We start from the raw sequence: 12385 nt of genomic DNA, 5'->3' as shown, positions 1-12385 counted from the left end.
TTTAGCACCTCTTGTTGATGATTTGAAGTTGTTGTGGGATGAAAGTGTTCCAATTTTTTTATGCATATACAGGTTCAAATTTTATCCTACGTGCCATGCTTTTTTGTACTATTAATGATTTTACAGCTTAATTATGGAAATTTTTCGGGGTACAAAGTCAGGGGAAAAAAGCATGCCCTGTTTGTGAGGATGACATGATAATTACGCGATTGCCTAATTTAAATAAGAATGTTTACATGCATTATAGAAGGCTCCTCCGTCGTTACCATCCTTATCGTAATAAGAAAAAAGAATTCAACTGGTGTGTCGAGAAAGGAATAGGTCTTGAGCCTTTGACCGGAAAAAAGATGTTTTAGCAAATTAAAAATGCTAGCGTAGACTCCTACGCCTTGAGCAATCTTCTGAATGATGATTTTCCACGCTTTGGGAAGTATAATAGTTTCCACGCCTTGGGAGTATTATCGTGAGCTTCTAAGCCTCGAGTACCCCGAAAGTGAAATTCCACTAAGTACCCGCGCCTTGGAACACAGTCGCCAACTTCTATGCCTTGGGAAGTGTGCATTGATTGACAATTTTCTACATCTTGGGAAAACTTGTTTGATAATTATAGGTCTCTACGCCTCGAGAAACATGCAATGTGAATCATCCACGTCTTGGGATACAATCAATTTTGTTGAATCAAAGTTAGTTTGTTTGACAACCTCCACATCTTAGGGAACGTTGTCGAAGATTGCTACGCCTTGAGCTCAAATCGGGTGACAACTTTCACATCCTAGAGAACGCTGTCGAAGACCATTACGCTTCGAGCCATCTTCTCAAATCAAGGTGACATCTTCCACATCTTAGGGAATGCCATCGAAACCACTATGTGTAGGGAATATTTCAAGCATCCCACACTTGAGCCCCACTGTGATCATACACTTAAGCATGGTGGCGTCCAAAGGGAAGTAAGCTAGAGTAAAAGAGTCGCCAACAAGTTTTAGGAACTTGTAAACCGTTCACAAGGTGAAGGTTACACCCCTTAACGATCCAGGAGATCGTTAAGTCCAATAGGTCTGGAACCATGACTGGAAATTCTGGGATGTAGGTACAAATCCAACCTAAAAGAGATTGAACCTACCCTAAATAGGCCTCTACTTTATTCTTCTCGTATTCATGTGCGCTTTCTGACTAACATACAACCAATAGATTAACCCTAATTCTGTTTAATCTATGTTGGTTGAATATTAATGCACAAACAAAACTATTATTGGCGATCACTTGAATTATAATCATATTAGCCTAAACAAGATTATTAATTATCTTATTAAGCGTGATTACAAGTATAAATTCCCCTTTAAACATGCATAAAAGGCGTGATCAAGAAATAACAATAAAAATATATCAAGCAACATAATAACAATCATCATCAATCATAATAATCTCAATAAAACATAATAATAGCAAGATCCTGGGCATGATACTAACAAGATATGAGGAAAGAAATAGGAAGCATCATAATAATATACATGATATTAGAAATATTAGTTAACCCTAAACATGATACTAGGAAGCCATAAAACATCTTAACATGATACTAGGAATTAATAAAATACTCTAAGCATGTTTTCTATATCAAAAGATCAATAATTAAAGTAATTAAATCACTTACTTCGATGCCTCGTACCTCTTTCTAATAACAAAATACACACGTTAGTAACTTCAAGGAAAAAATAATAAAATAAAATAATTTAAATCAAATAATTGAAATAGGGATTTGGGACCAAACCCCTTAAAAATATCAAACCTTTCACGTCTAGGGCGAAGGAAACTTCGAACTTGGCTAGGTGTGTCTCGAACTAATGTATGCAATATGGTGTTTGTGAAAAAGCTAGTTTAGAAAGGTAGAGAGAGAAAGAATAAGCTATTGCTTAAGAGAGAGAATAGAGAGAGATGATTGTTGTGAATTGTAGATGATCGAAAACAGGGAAATTCGACCCCCATTTATAGGAAAAATAGCACGGGATCAAAGAAAATCATATTCGGAATAAAATACCTGTCGCCAACGACAGGAGTCAGTGTCAGACGACAAGCTCGTCGCCAGGCGACAAAGGTCAGCGCCAGGCGACGAAAGTCAGCGCCAGGCGACGACTCTGTCGTCTCGCACTGGTTCAAAAGTACAACACGCTTTTACACGTAGAATCACCTTTTAAAACCGGTTACAGGTAATTCTGCGTCCAAGCAGATTTAAAATCAGATTTAATATATTTTATTCAAAATAAAACATCTTTTAAATTATGATTATCAATCCTAATCTTATTAGAATTAAAGAGAACCCTGGATATTCCTAGAAGATCAAAATTAATCCTTATTACTTTAGGAGCAATAATTAACAGGCCCTCCTCTAGATCATTGGGCCACATTTAAAATCATTGGGCCTAATTTAATTTAATCCATAACTTCCTCATAATTCATCGGAATTGGGCTTATAATATATCATTGGAAAGCTCTTTTAAAACCCAATACAACTACACTGTTATTGGACCCTTATCATGGACCAAACCGAATTGGACCGGCTATTTTTATATAAATAGAGTAAGAAAAGGAATATTTTTGAAAACAGAAAGAGAAATATTTTAATAAAAACATCCTCATCACTAGACCTTTCACACTTTCACCTTGTTCGATAATCAAATGACATGAAAGGTTTTCATCACTGGGTTTGGTTTTGGGGAGACACATTTGGGTGTCTACACTACGCCTCGAGCCGTCTTCTCAAATCTTATGGTCTTCACGCCTTGGAAATGATAGCTTCTCACGCCTTGGAAAACTTGCGTCTTTCCGCTCATCAAATTGCCTCAAATCTTTTGTAAAGGTTACTCGTCCGTCAGGGACTTAGTGTACCTGGATCTATATTTTGGACTATATGACTTTGCTCATGTTTATAGTTATCTTGAGGTTGACCCAAGGTTTGGTGTTACTCAACTTATTGTGCAACTCAATATGTTTGGATCAACTCGACTAAATGTGTTTTGACATGTGTGTGTAGACAAAACTTGATGTGATGACACGACATGACTCAATGTGCATGACTTTCATGTTCATTGTGTTGTGCGACTCAAAAATGCAGAAAAGATAAAAATTGTCCATCATTTTTGTGGAGGGTACCGACTTTCTCCCAAAATAGAAAGACGTGAAAAGAATGAATGTGAAGTGTTGGATCATCCTCAAAAGGAAAAGAATGAATCAAGCGATGGCGCATGTTGAGTGAGCTTAATCAAGTGTATGTGTTGATGTTGTATCTCATGGTGCAAGGAATGTAGCATCCCAGACTATCTCAGTTGATGACTCGATAAGGAAATTATTTGGGTAACGTAGGCACGGAGGCTAAGTACTTCATACTTTGTGATGCAATGATGATTATGAGTAATGAATGACTCTAAGATGACAAGGCATGCTTCAAAGTTGTATCAAGATTTCATGACAAAAGGTTCCTAAGTGAAGGATTATTTGGCTATGTATCTGTGATGTGTGTGAGAGTGACACTAGGCCGGAAAGGCTAAGAGTGTGGAAAAAATATTTTGAGAAGAGCCAAATGATGGTGACTCTTAGGCCGGGTAAGCTAATAAAGTAGGGATCAAGCCCCCAAGTCTAGCTCTAAATAGATAGGGAAGAGCATTAGAGATCCCTTAATATGATCATTTCTAAATGCAAATATGAATGTGAATGTATAATTATTATGGCCGCACCCTAATGTAAGGTTGCCTACGTATCTGTTAGGAATCAGGTCGAACGTAGCTCTAGCCGAACCTCGCACAAGTGTGAGTATACCCGAAAGAGCTCTTTCAAGCATTGTAACGGGGTTAGGCTAAAGGTTGAAGAAAAAAGGATAAAGGCTCAAGACTCAATACAAGCTCCTAAGGTGTGCAACCTTGTGTTTGAATCTTAGTATTTTTATGCTTAAAGTTTTTCACTTTTATACTCTGTTTTTATTTTATTTTTCTTTTCATATTCAAATCCTTTTTTATAAGTGTGGGCAATCCCGATCATGCGGTCTATCACTCACTTGGCATTCATGTTTCTCAGACACAGTATCAAACACTCGATAAGAGACGCAATCTAAGATGTGTTCATATCAAAGACATGTTCATATTAATGACATTTGGAACACTTACCCTTTTACACACTTTTATTTTTTTTTGAAAATTTGAATTCTTAGTAAAATCACTTAAGCTTTTCATTGAATTTTGAAAATTGCATAAATTACACACCATCCCATCCCAAGGTTAAATAGATGTGGGTTGAAAAAAGAAAGGTTTATCGTTAGAAGAGGCTTAAAGTGGTTTATCAAGAAAGGAATTATATATTTGAAAAGGTGAAGGTGATATGATGTGGCTACAAGAGGTGTCTCAAATCATTGGTTTACCTTGTGCTTAGTTTGACATTTTTTTTAAATGCAATGCAATGATCATATGCAAGAAAATAAATGCTCATTTTATTAAAAAAGACAAGAGGTGTAAAAATCAAACTCTAAGAAATAAATCTAATGAAAATGAAGGGTGCCTATGCTAGACTTATTAAGAGGAGGGGAAACCAAAAATAAGAAAAGAAATCATGAAATCTTATTGTTGAAGCACGCCTCATGCTTTGTGCTTATCATCACTCGGTGTTCTTGATAGATGGAGGAAAGGGAAGCTTGTTATTATCGATCAAACGTTGGATGGCCTCTTTTAGTTTTCAACAACTCTCGGTAGTGTGTCCCTTACCTTGATGGTACTTGCAATGGGCGTTAGAATCCCAATTGGTTGATGTATTTTTGAATGCTGGATCTTGAAGAGGTCCAATGGCAGTGATGAGTCCCTTGGCATAGAGTCGATCGAAGGCGATGTCATAACTCATCCCAATAGGGGTGCACTCTTTTCTTAGTTGCTTTTTTGGCCTTTGATTATCCATGGCTAAGACATCATTAAGGTTAAAGGTACTAACATTGTTACTAGATTAGGTGTTTTCGGAAGAAAAAGGATTGTCGTTCTTATTTCCTTTCTAGTCACTGTTATTACTATTGTTAGCAGCTTTCTGTTTTGCGAGATCATCCTCAATTTCAATGCCTATGTTGTAAACATCTTTGAAGGTATTTAAATTGCATTGATATTTCAAGTGCCTTTAATATTTTTCTTGGAGGTTCTTCATGAACATACTTATAGCTAGCTTCTTTCTCATTCGGAAATTCAATCATCCTAGCGGAAGTTTCTTTACATCTATTATAAAATGCAGTGAAACCTTCATTTTCCTTTTGTTAAAGCAGTTCAAGTTCCCTATGATCAGTTTCTACTTGAATATTACATTTTTATCTATTAATGAAAGCATGTGTAATAGTATCCCAAGTAGCCCTTTTCTCAGAGTCTATAGAAAAGAACCATTGCTGACATACTGTTTTAAGAAAAAGTGAGAAGAGTGAAGGGAAAACTCTCCTATCAATTCCCTTAATGTCCATGATTGTTTCAAAAGCCCATAAGTGAAAGTAAGGATTGTCAGTTGGCTTGAACTTAGGGATATCATTGGCATTGAAATTTTGCAAAAGAAGTTCCTTGTCCACCGAGACCCCTTGGGAGCTAATACCGTGGAACTTGTAGTCATTAGACATTTGAATAAGACTATCTTCGATGCGCTTGATGGTATCGACTGGTACTTGCCTGTTAGGATCATTGACTTGAGTAGCAAGCCCCTTGAACATCTCAATAACTCTTCTTGACCAAGCGCTGTGGAAAGGTAGTCATGGATATTCATTGTTAATTATTTGACTCAAACTTGATTCAACATGCATAGATGGGAAAAAATCATGGTGTATGAGGGGAATGATATGTATGGAGAAAGCATGTAAGATGAAGGTGGTGTATGAATATGGAAAGTGTGAAAGAAGGAAAGTGTGAGATTTGTAATGAATGGAAAAGTGATGTATATGGAAAGATATTAAAGAATTTGGAAATAGAATGGACCCTCAACTCAAATGACGAAAAAGACGACTCATGCATGGACTTAAGACATGGTCATGGTGACACATATACAAAGTGTGTGCATTTGACTAGTGATTAAAAGTGATACGTTCAAGACTTGTGTAATGACCATATGACTAGACATGTAATTAGACTTGTACAAAGACTAAGTTAAGACTTCATCTATATACACTAAACTGGAAAGGTTGTAGTATTTCAGTCATAACTTTTTGATTTGTGACTCCGAATTGGACGAAACCAACTCCAAATGAAATATAAAACGCTGGGCTACAGATCCATAGGTTGCACGACACGTAACTCTTCATAGAACTCCGGCTATGATCAAAATAAGTTGACGCTTGTGCAAGATACGGGAATAAAAATCCAGGTTGACTCAAAGTATAAAAGGAAGAACTATGGCTCGATTTTAGACACATTTATAAGTTCAAATTAATTAATAAATTAATTAAGCAAAGTCCTTTTTAGTCATTGGTTAGTTTGTTAAGACTTTATTTACAAGCACAAGTCAACACAAACGGTTAGTTTAATCGCAAGTAAGTATGAACAAGTAAAAGATGCACAAGTAGTCAAGTAGTCACAATATGATGCGATAAGTTTGCAACCTAACCATGGCTCTAGTTCTCTAAATTTTAAGGATTATGGTAGTCAAAGAGGGTCCATGGTTATGAGTCCGGATGCATTGCGCGAAAGCCTTACCTTCGGAAAGGTTAACGCTTAAGGGTGGAACCCTGCAAGTTACACTTGCTTCCATGGTTTGGTGAATTCACAAACTCGGATGTACCCTTCGTTGCGCGGAGCATTCGATTGGGTAAATGGAGCGTGAATTCCCAAGGGCTAAAGCCATATGTAGAACACATATGGGTTTCAGAAAAAAAGGAAAAACTCAATTAGGAAGTAAAATCAGCCAAATTAAATAGTACTAGAATCGGTCAAAATAAGAAGGCAGAATTCTGACTCTGTGTTGGAAGAACTAGGCGAGAGAAAACAAGGTCCATCGCGCAGCGATGACCTTATCGCGTTGCGATATAGCCATCGCATAGCGATGGACACTGTCGTCTCGCGACATTTCCTGCACTCCTTGGCAGCTTTCTGTGTTCTCGGGATTTTCTGATTTTCGTAGTATTTTTTCGATTCTAGTTGTGAAAGATATTTCCCAATTTTACTAAGTGTAAAAATCCTATGTTTTTGACGCATTACGGATGGTCTTTCCAATGCGGACCTTTTTATGTTTATGCCACAATGTTAATCAAACTTACGCACTTGAATATTTAAAACATTTTGAGTCTCATCCACTCATTCTAAATCAATTGCCAAAATAAATTTTAGGAACTAAAATAGAAATCCTCCCCAGTGGAGTCGCCAAAAACTGTAGGGAATATTTCAAACACTCAACTTTGAGCCCCACTGTGATCATGCATTCAAGCATGGTGGCGTCCAAAGGGAAAGAAGCTAAAGCAAAAGAGTCGCCAACAAGTTTTAGGAACTTGTAAACCGTCCATAGGTGTGAAGGTTACACCCCATTCACAATCACAGAGATCGCTAACTCCATAGTGGTCCGGAACCATGATTAGATATTCGGGGATGATGGTACGAATCCAAACTAAAAGAGATTGAACCCGCCTTAAATAGGCCTCTACTTTATTCTTTTCGTATTCATGTGCTCTTTTCAATCACTATACAATCATTATATTATACCTAAGCATGCTTAATCTATGTTGGTTGATTATTAATGCACAAATAAACCTATTATTTGCGATCACTTGAATCAAAATCACATTAGCCTAAATAATATTATTAATTATCTTATTAAGCGTGATTTCAAGTACAAATTTCCTTTAAACCTGTAAGAAAGGGCGTGATCAAGCAATAACAACAATATCATGAATAATCAAGCAAGATATAATTAGAATATAATATTGACACAACAAATCATCATTATAATAATAATAATCTCATCAAAGCATAATAATATTAGCAAGATCTTAAGCATGATACTAACAAGATTAATAACTAATCCTAGCATGCCACTAAATATTAAAAATCAAAGCTTTATCCTAAACATGATACTAGAAATCATAAAAAATCCTAACATGATACTAGAAATTAAAATAATATTATAAACATGATTTCTATATCAAAAGAATATTTAAGTAATTGAATTACTTACTTTGAAGCCTCGTACCTCTTTCTATCAAAACAATACACATGTTAGTAACTTCAATAGAATATTAAATCAAATAATAATAATATTAATTGACATATGGATTTAGGACCAAACCCTAAGAACAATCAACCTTTCACGTCGAGGTCTAAGGCAACTTCGAGCTTGGCTAGGTGTATTAGTGTCTCGTGAAAGACGTATGGTGTGTGTTTATGAAAAAGGTTTAGAAAAATCAAGAAAGAGAGAGAATAAGCTTTAGCTTAGAGAGAGAGAAGAGAAGATGATTGATGATGATTGTTAGTGAATAGAAAACGGGGAAAATCGCCCCTATTTATAGAGAAAACGACCGAAAAGATCAGAAAACGAGTTAAAATCCAACTCGAGTAAAACAACATTTATTGTGTCGCAATACGTCAATGCTGTGCGATAGGTCCAACACTGCGCGATATTTTCATGATGTGCAATAGATCCAATGCTGCGCGGTATTTCCATCGCTATGCGATAGATCCATAGCTGCGCGATATTTTCATCGCTGTGCGATAGATCCATTGCTGCGCAGTATTTTCCAAAAGATAAGATTCGTACGGAATCCGACTTCGAATCAAATTGAGTTAGTCAAATATCCGTACTTATCCTTATTAAATCAGAATTAAATCTTTTAAAAACACTTGTTTATCCGATATGAAATTCTTAATCATTATCTTTTCAAAATAGGATAAATTAGAACCTTTTAGAAGATAATAATCAATCCTACTACCTTCAGAACTTAAAACAACCTTCTAGTTAATTCCAGAAAATTAAGATAAATCCTAATGGTTTTAGAAATATAATTAATATTAATGGACCCTCCACATGATCATCGGGTCCGGGCATAAAGCTCGGTTGGGCCAAGTTTAGTATTTTGGCCATAACTTACTCGTTATAACTCGGAATTGGGCTTATAATATATCATTGGAAAGCTCTTTTCAAGCCCCCATCCAACTACACAATTATTAGACCTAGATTATGGACCAAACTAAACTGGATTGGATGTTTTTCATAAATTGGACACAAAATGAATTATTTTGGAATATGAAATGAATTATTTTTAGATTAAAACATTTTGGAAAAAGGGAAATTCACGAGACTCTTTAACATTTTAGCTTACTCGATAATCAATGAAGTGAAAGGTACTCATCACTGGATTTGGTTTTTGGGGAGACACAATCAGGTGTCTACAGCTTCCAATGTTGATGTTTATTCTATTGTTTATTGATCACCATATTGCATGTTTAATGGGAGTATGTAATTGAATGTAACGCCTAATAAGATAATTTGGACAACTGTTTTAGATTCCTTTTTAATCTTGTTGCTTAATCAAGTGATCATAATATTTTAGAATTATGTGTTGCATTAATATTCAACCAATTTAGCCTAATATTAGTTTAGAGTAAATTGAGTCTTTGTTTGCATGCCTTTGGGACGTAGAAATTACTTTTTACAATAAGAATCTAGTAGAGGCCAATACGGGCGAATGTGACTCCATGACTCACTTTGTACCATCATCCTCGATCCTCCTTTCGTGGTTCCGAACCATATGGAGTTAGTAATCTCATGGATTATGAATGGGGTGTAACCTTCACAGGTCAATCGTTGTTGCCTATCATTGTCCCTTTATCGTGGTTGCTTTAAATGATCCGTGAACGGTTTAAAGTCCCTTAAAAACTTGTTGGCGGCTCCCTACTTCTCTTTGTCCCTAATCGTATATGTCGATTCCCACTTCATATGAGTGCCAAGCATATTCACACATGCTTAACGTAGGCATGCTTCGGATGATGCCTACACCAAGCCGCTGAAGGAGTTTATAGGTACTATAAAGTGGAAAAACATGAATCATATTCATAAAGCACCTAATCCCAAGATCGCATGCATAACACACAAGACACATAATCATACATTTGAAGCGTGAATTCCACTGACAGGCTAAAGTCGTATCACCCAATCAAAAGTAATTCCTAAATCCTCTAACTAATGCAGATAGGGAAGTAGGGCCGATTCCACAGGTAAACAATTCTTTCTATTCCTAATTAATTAAAGCAATCCAAATTATTAAGTAACAAATTATTATTGTGGTGAAAGGAATCTAAACTACGGAGAGCAAAAGTAGGGAAGAATAAGAATAGAGAAAATCAATGGATAAAGACCTAGGGCATAGGTTCACCAATAAATAACATTCCAGGGTAAAACATAATAATCAATCATCAATGCATTAATTAATTAGATCATAAAGGGCTTTCGCTACGTATTACTATCACAGAATTAATCTACCGGTATTAGATCTCATCTCTCGAATCTCGACCTAACCATTTATAAATTAATCTGCCTATTGAAACTAAGCCTAAATATCAATTCTCATCTCTCGAATCTCGAATCAATATTGCTAAACTCATACATAAAAGATCTGCGCAAATCTGGTTGCATAGCATTAAATCAATCAATAGGAAATTAATCAAGCATTGACAATTCAACAGCAATAAATTACCCCTTCATATTATTTATGGATTCCCATAAACCCTAGAAATAAAACTACTCACACATAATTAAATCTAAACTAAACAAAGCAATTAAAGGAGACATGATGAATAAAAGAAATAAAATTACTGAAATAAATAAAGAAGAAATCGTTACCAAAATTAACGTAAATAATGAGTTGAATCAAGAACAAAGTATAAAGTTGTAGAGAGAGAGAAAAATACTAAGTAGAGAGAGAAGGTATAAGAGAAGAGGTAAAAAGAGATAAAAGAGGTAAAAGAGATTCTAAACTTGCTTAACGAAATCGTTTTTATATTAAGCAAGAAAATCCTAAACTTAAACAAACCTAACGACGCTCTAAACTCCCTTAAGAGACACGCGCCCGGTTGAGAGCCACACCGCCCGATCGGGCCCGCCTCTTTGCTATCATGAGACTTCTCTCGCGCCCGGCCGGGCGCGAACTCGGGCGAAGAGCTTCTTTTCTCCTTCCGCCCTGCCTGGTCGGGCGTGCCTTCGGGCGGAGCCATATTTGGCCGGGCAAGGCCACTTGGGCTATCTTGGTCTTCGATTGGGCTCCGATTCTTCGGCCCAATCTGAATTTCCTCTTTGGGTCTTGAATACTCGGTCCAAATGCCTCGGTATCTCATATGTTGAGCCCTTAATCACCGGTTTGATGACTCTAACCGGCCCTGGACTATGAAAACTGGTCGTGTCCTCCAATGCTCGTAGTCACTCTAATAAATCCCGGGAAAAATGCTCCAAAAGTGCAATTCCCTACAAAACTCAAACAATACTACGAAGACACTAGAAAACACAAATTAATAATAAAAGTGGCTCTAAAGAGCCAAAAACACTACCAATTATGACCAAGGGACGGGGGTAAAATACTATATAAAATAGACATATCATCCACCAATACTAGATTAGTCGAGTTAAAGAGAAAAAACCACGATCACCACCTTTAATGGACTAAACTGACCACCAAGAACCACCACGAACCACCACCATAAACCACCACACTGGCGCCTGAGGAGGAGGTGAGAGCCGTGAGAGAGAGGGAGTTTTTAGAGGGGTTTGGTCTCGTGTTTGCTAATTAGGGTTTGATATAACTGATCACTTAATTGCACTACTAAAAACCCTAGCCACTTTGTCTATTTATAATCCCATTATAATTAGACCAAGTCACGAAGCCCAAAACCTTCTTTATTCCTCTATATAGCCGGCCATGCTAGGGGATGAGGCCCTTCATGGGTCTCGTCCTCTCGTGCTCGATCTAGGCCCTTTGTGTGACCTTATATGATCCTTCCAATTAGGCTTTGACCTAGTTTACTAGCCCAAAGATCGTTAGTACCTTTAGCTATGATATAACGACGACGCAAATGAACGAACTTAATTATCCCCATAATTTGATCTATTTATATATCTAGTAATTGCACATGACGAAGACATAAATCCTTCAATCTCCCACTTGTCTGAGACAAGTGTGCAATATTCAAATTCCTTAACTCAATGTGTGTCAATTTGATAATATGATTACATCACATGTCAAGATCATATTAATCTACAAATCGTTTCTTGAAATCTGAGTTCGAATTACAAAACCAAATGATTACTGAGTAATGCATTTGAACGCGGCCACGTATTTTACGAATTCTCCCTCTTCAAGCGGCCATGACATATTCCCTAATTTAATAGGTAGAATTAATCCAATCTTGCAGCA

The sequence above is a fragment of the Chenopodium album genome, chromosome 17, assembly GCF_948465745.1.
Source record: "Chenopodium album chromosome 17, dcCheAlbu1.1, whole genome shotgun sequence".
Classification (NCBI taxonomy): Eukaryota; Viridiplantae; Streptophyta; class Magnoliopsida; order Caryophyllales; family Amaranthaceae; genus Chenopodium; species Chenopodium album.
This window is presented reverse-complemented; position numbering follows the sequence as displayed.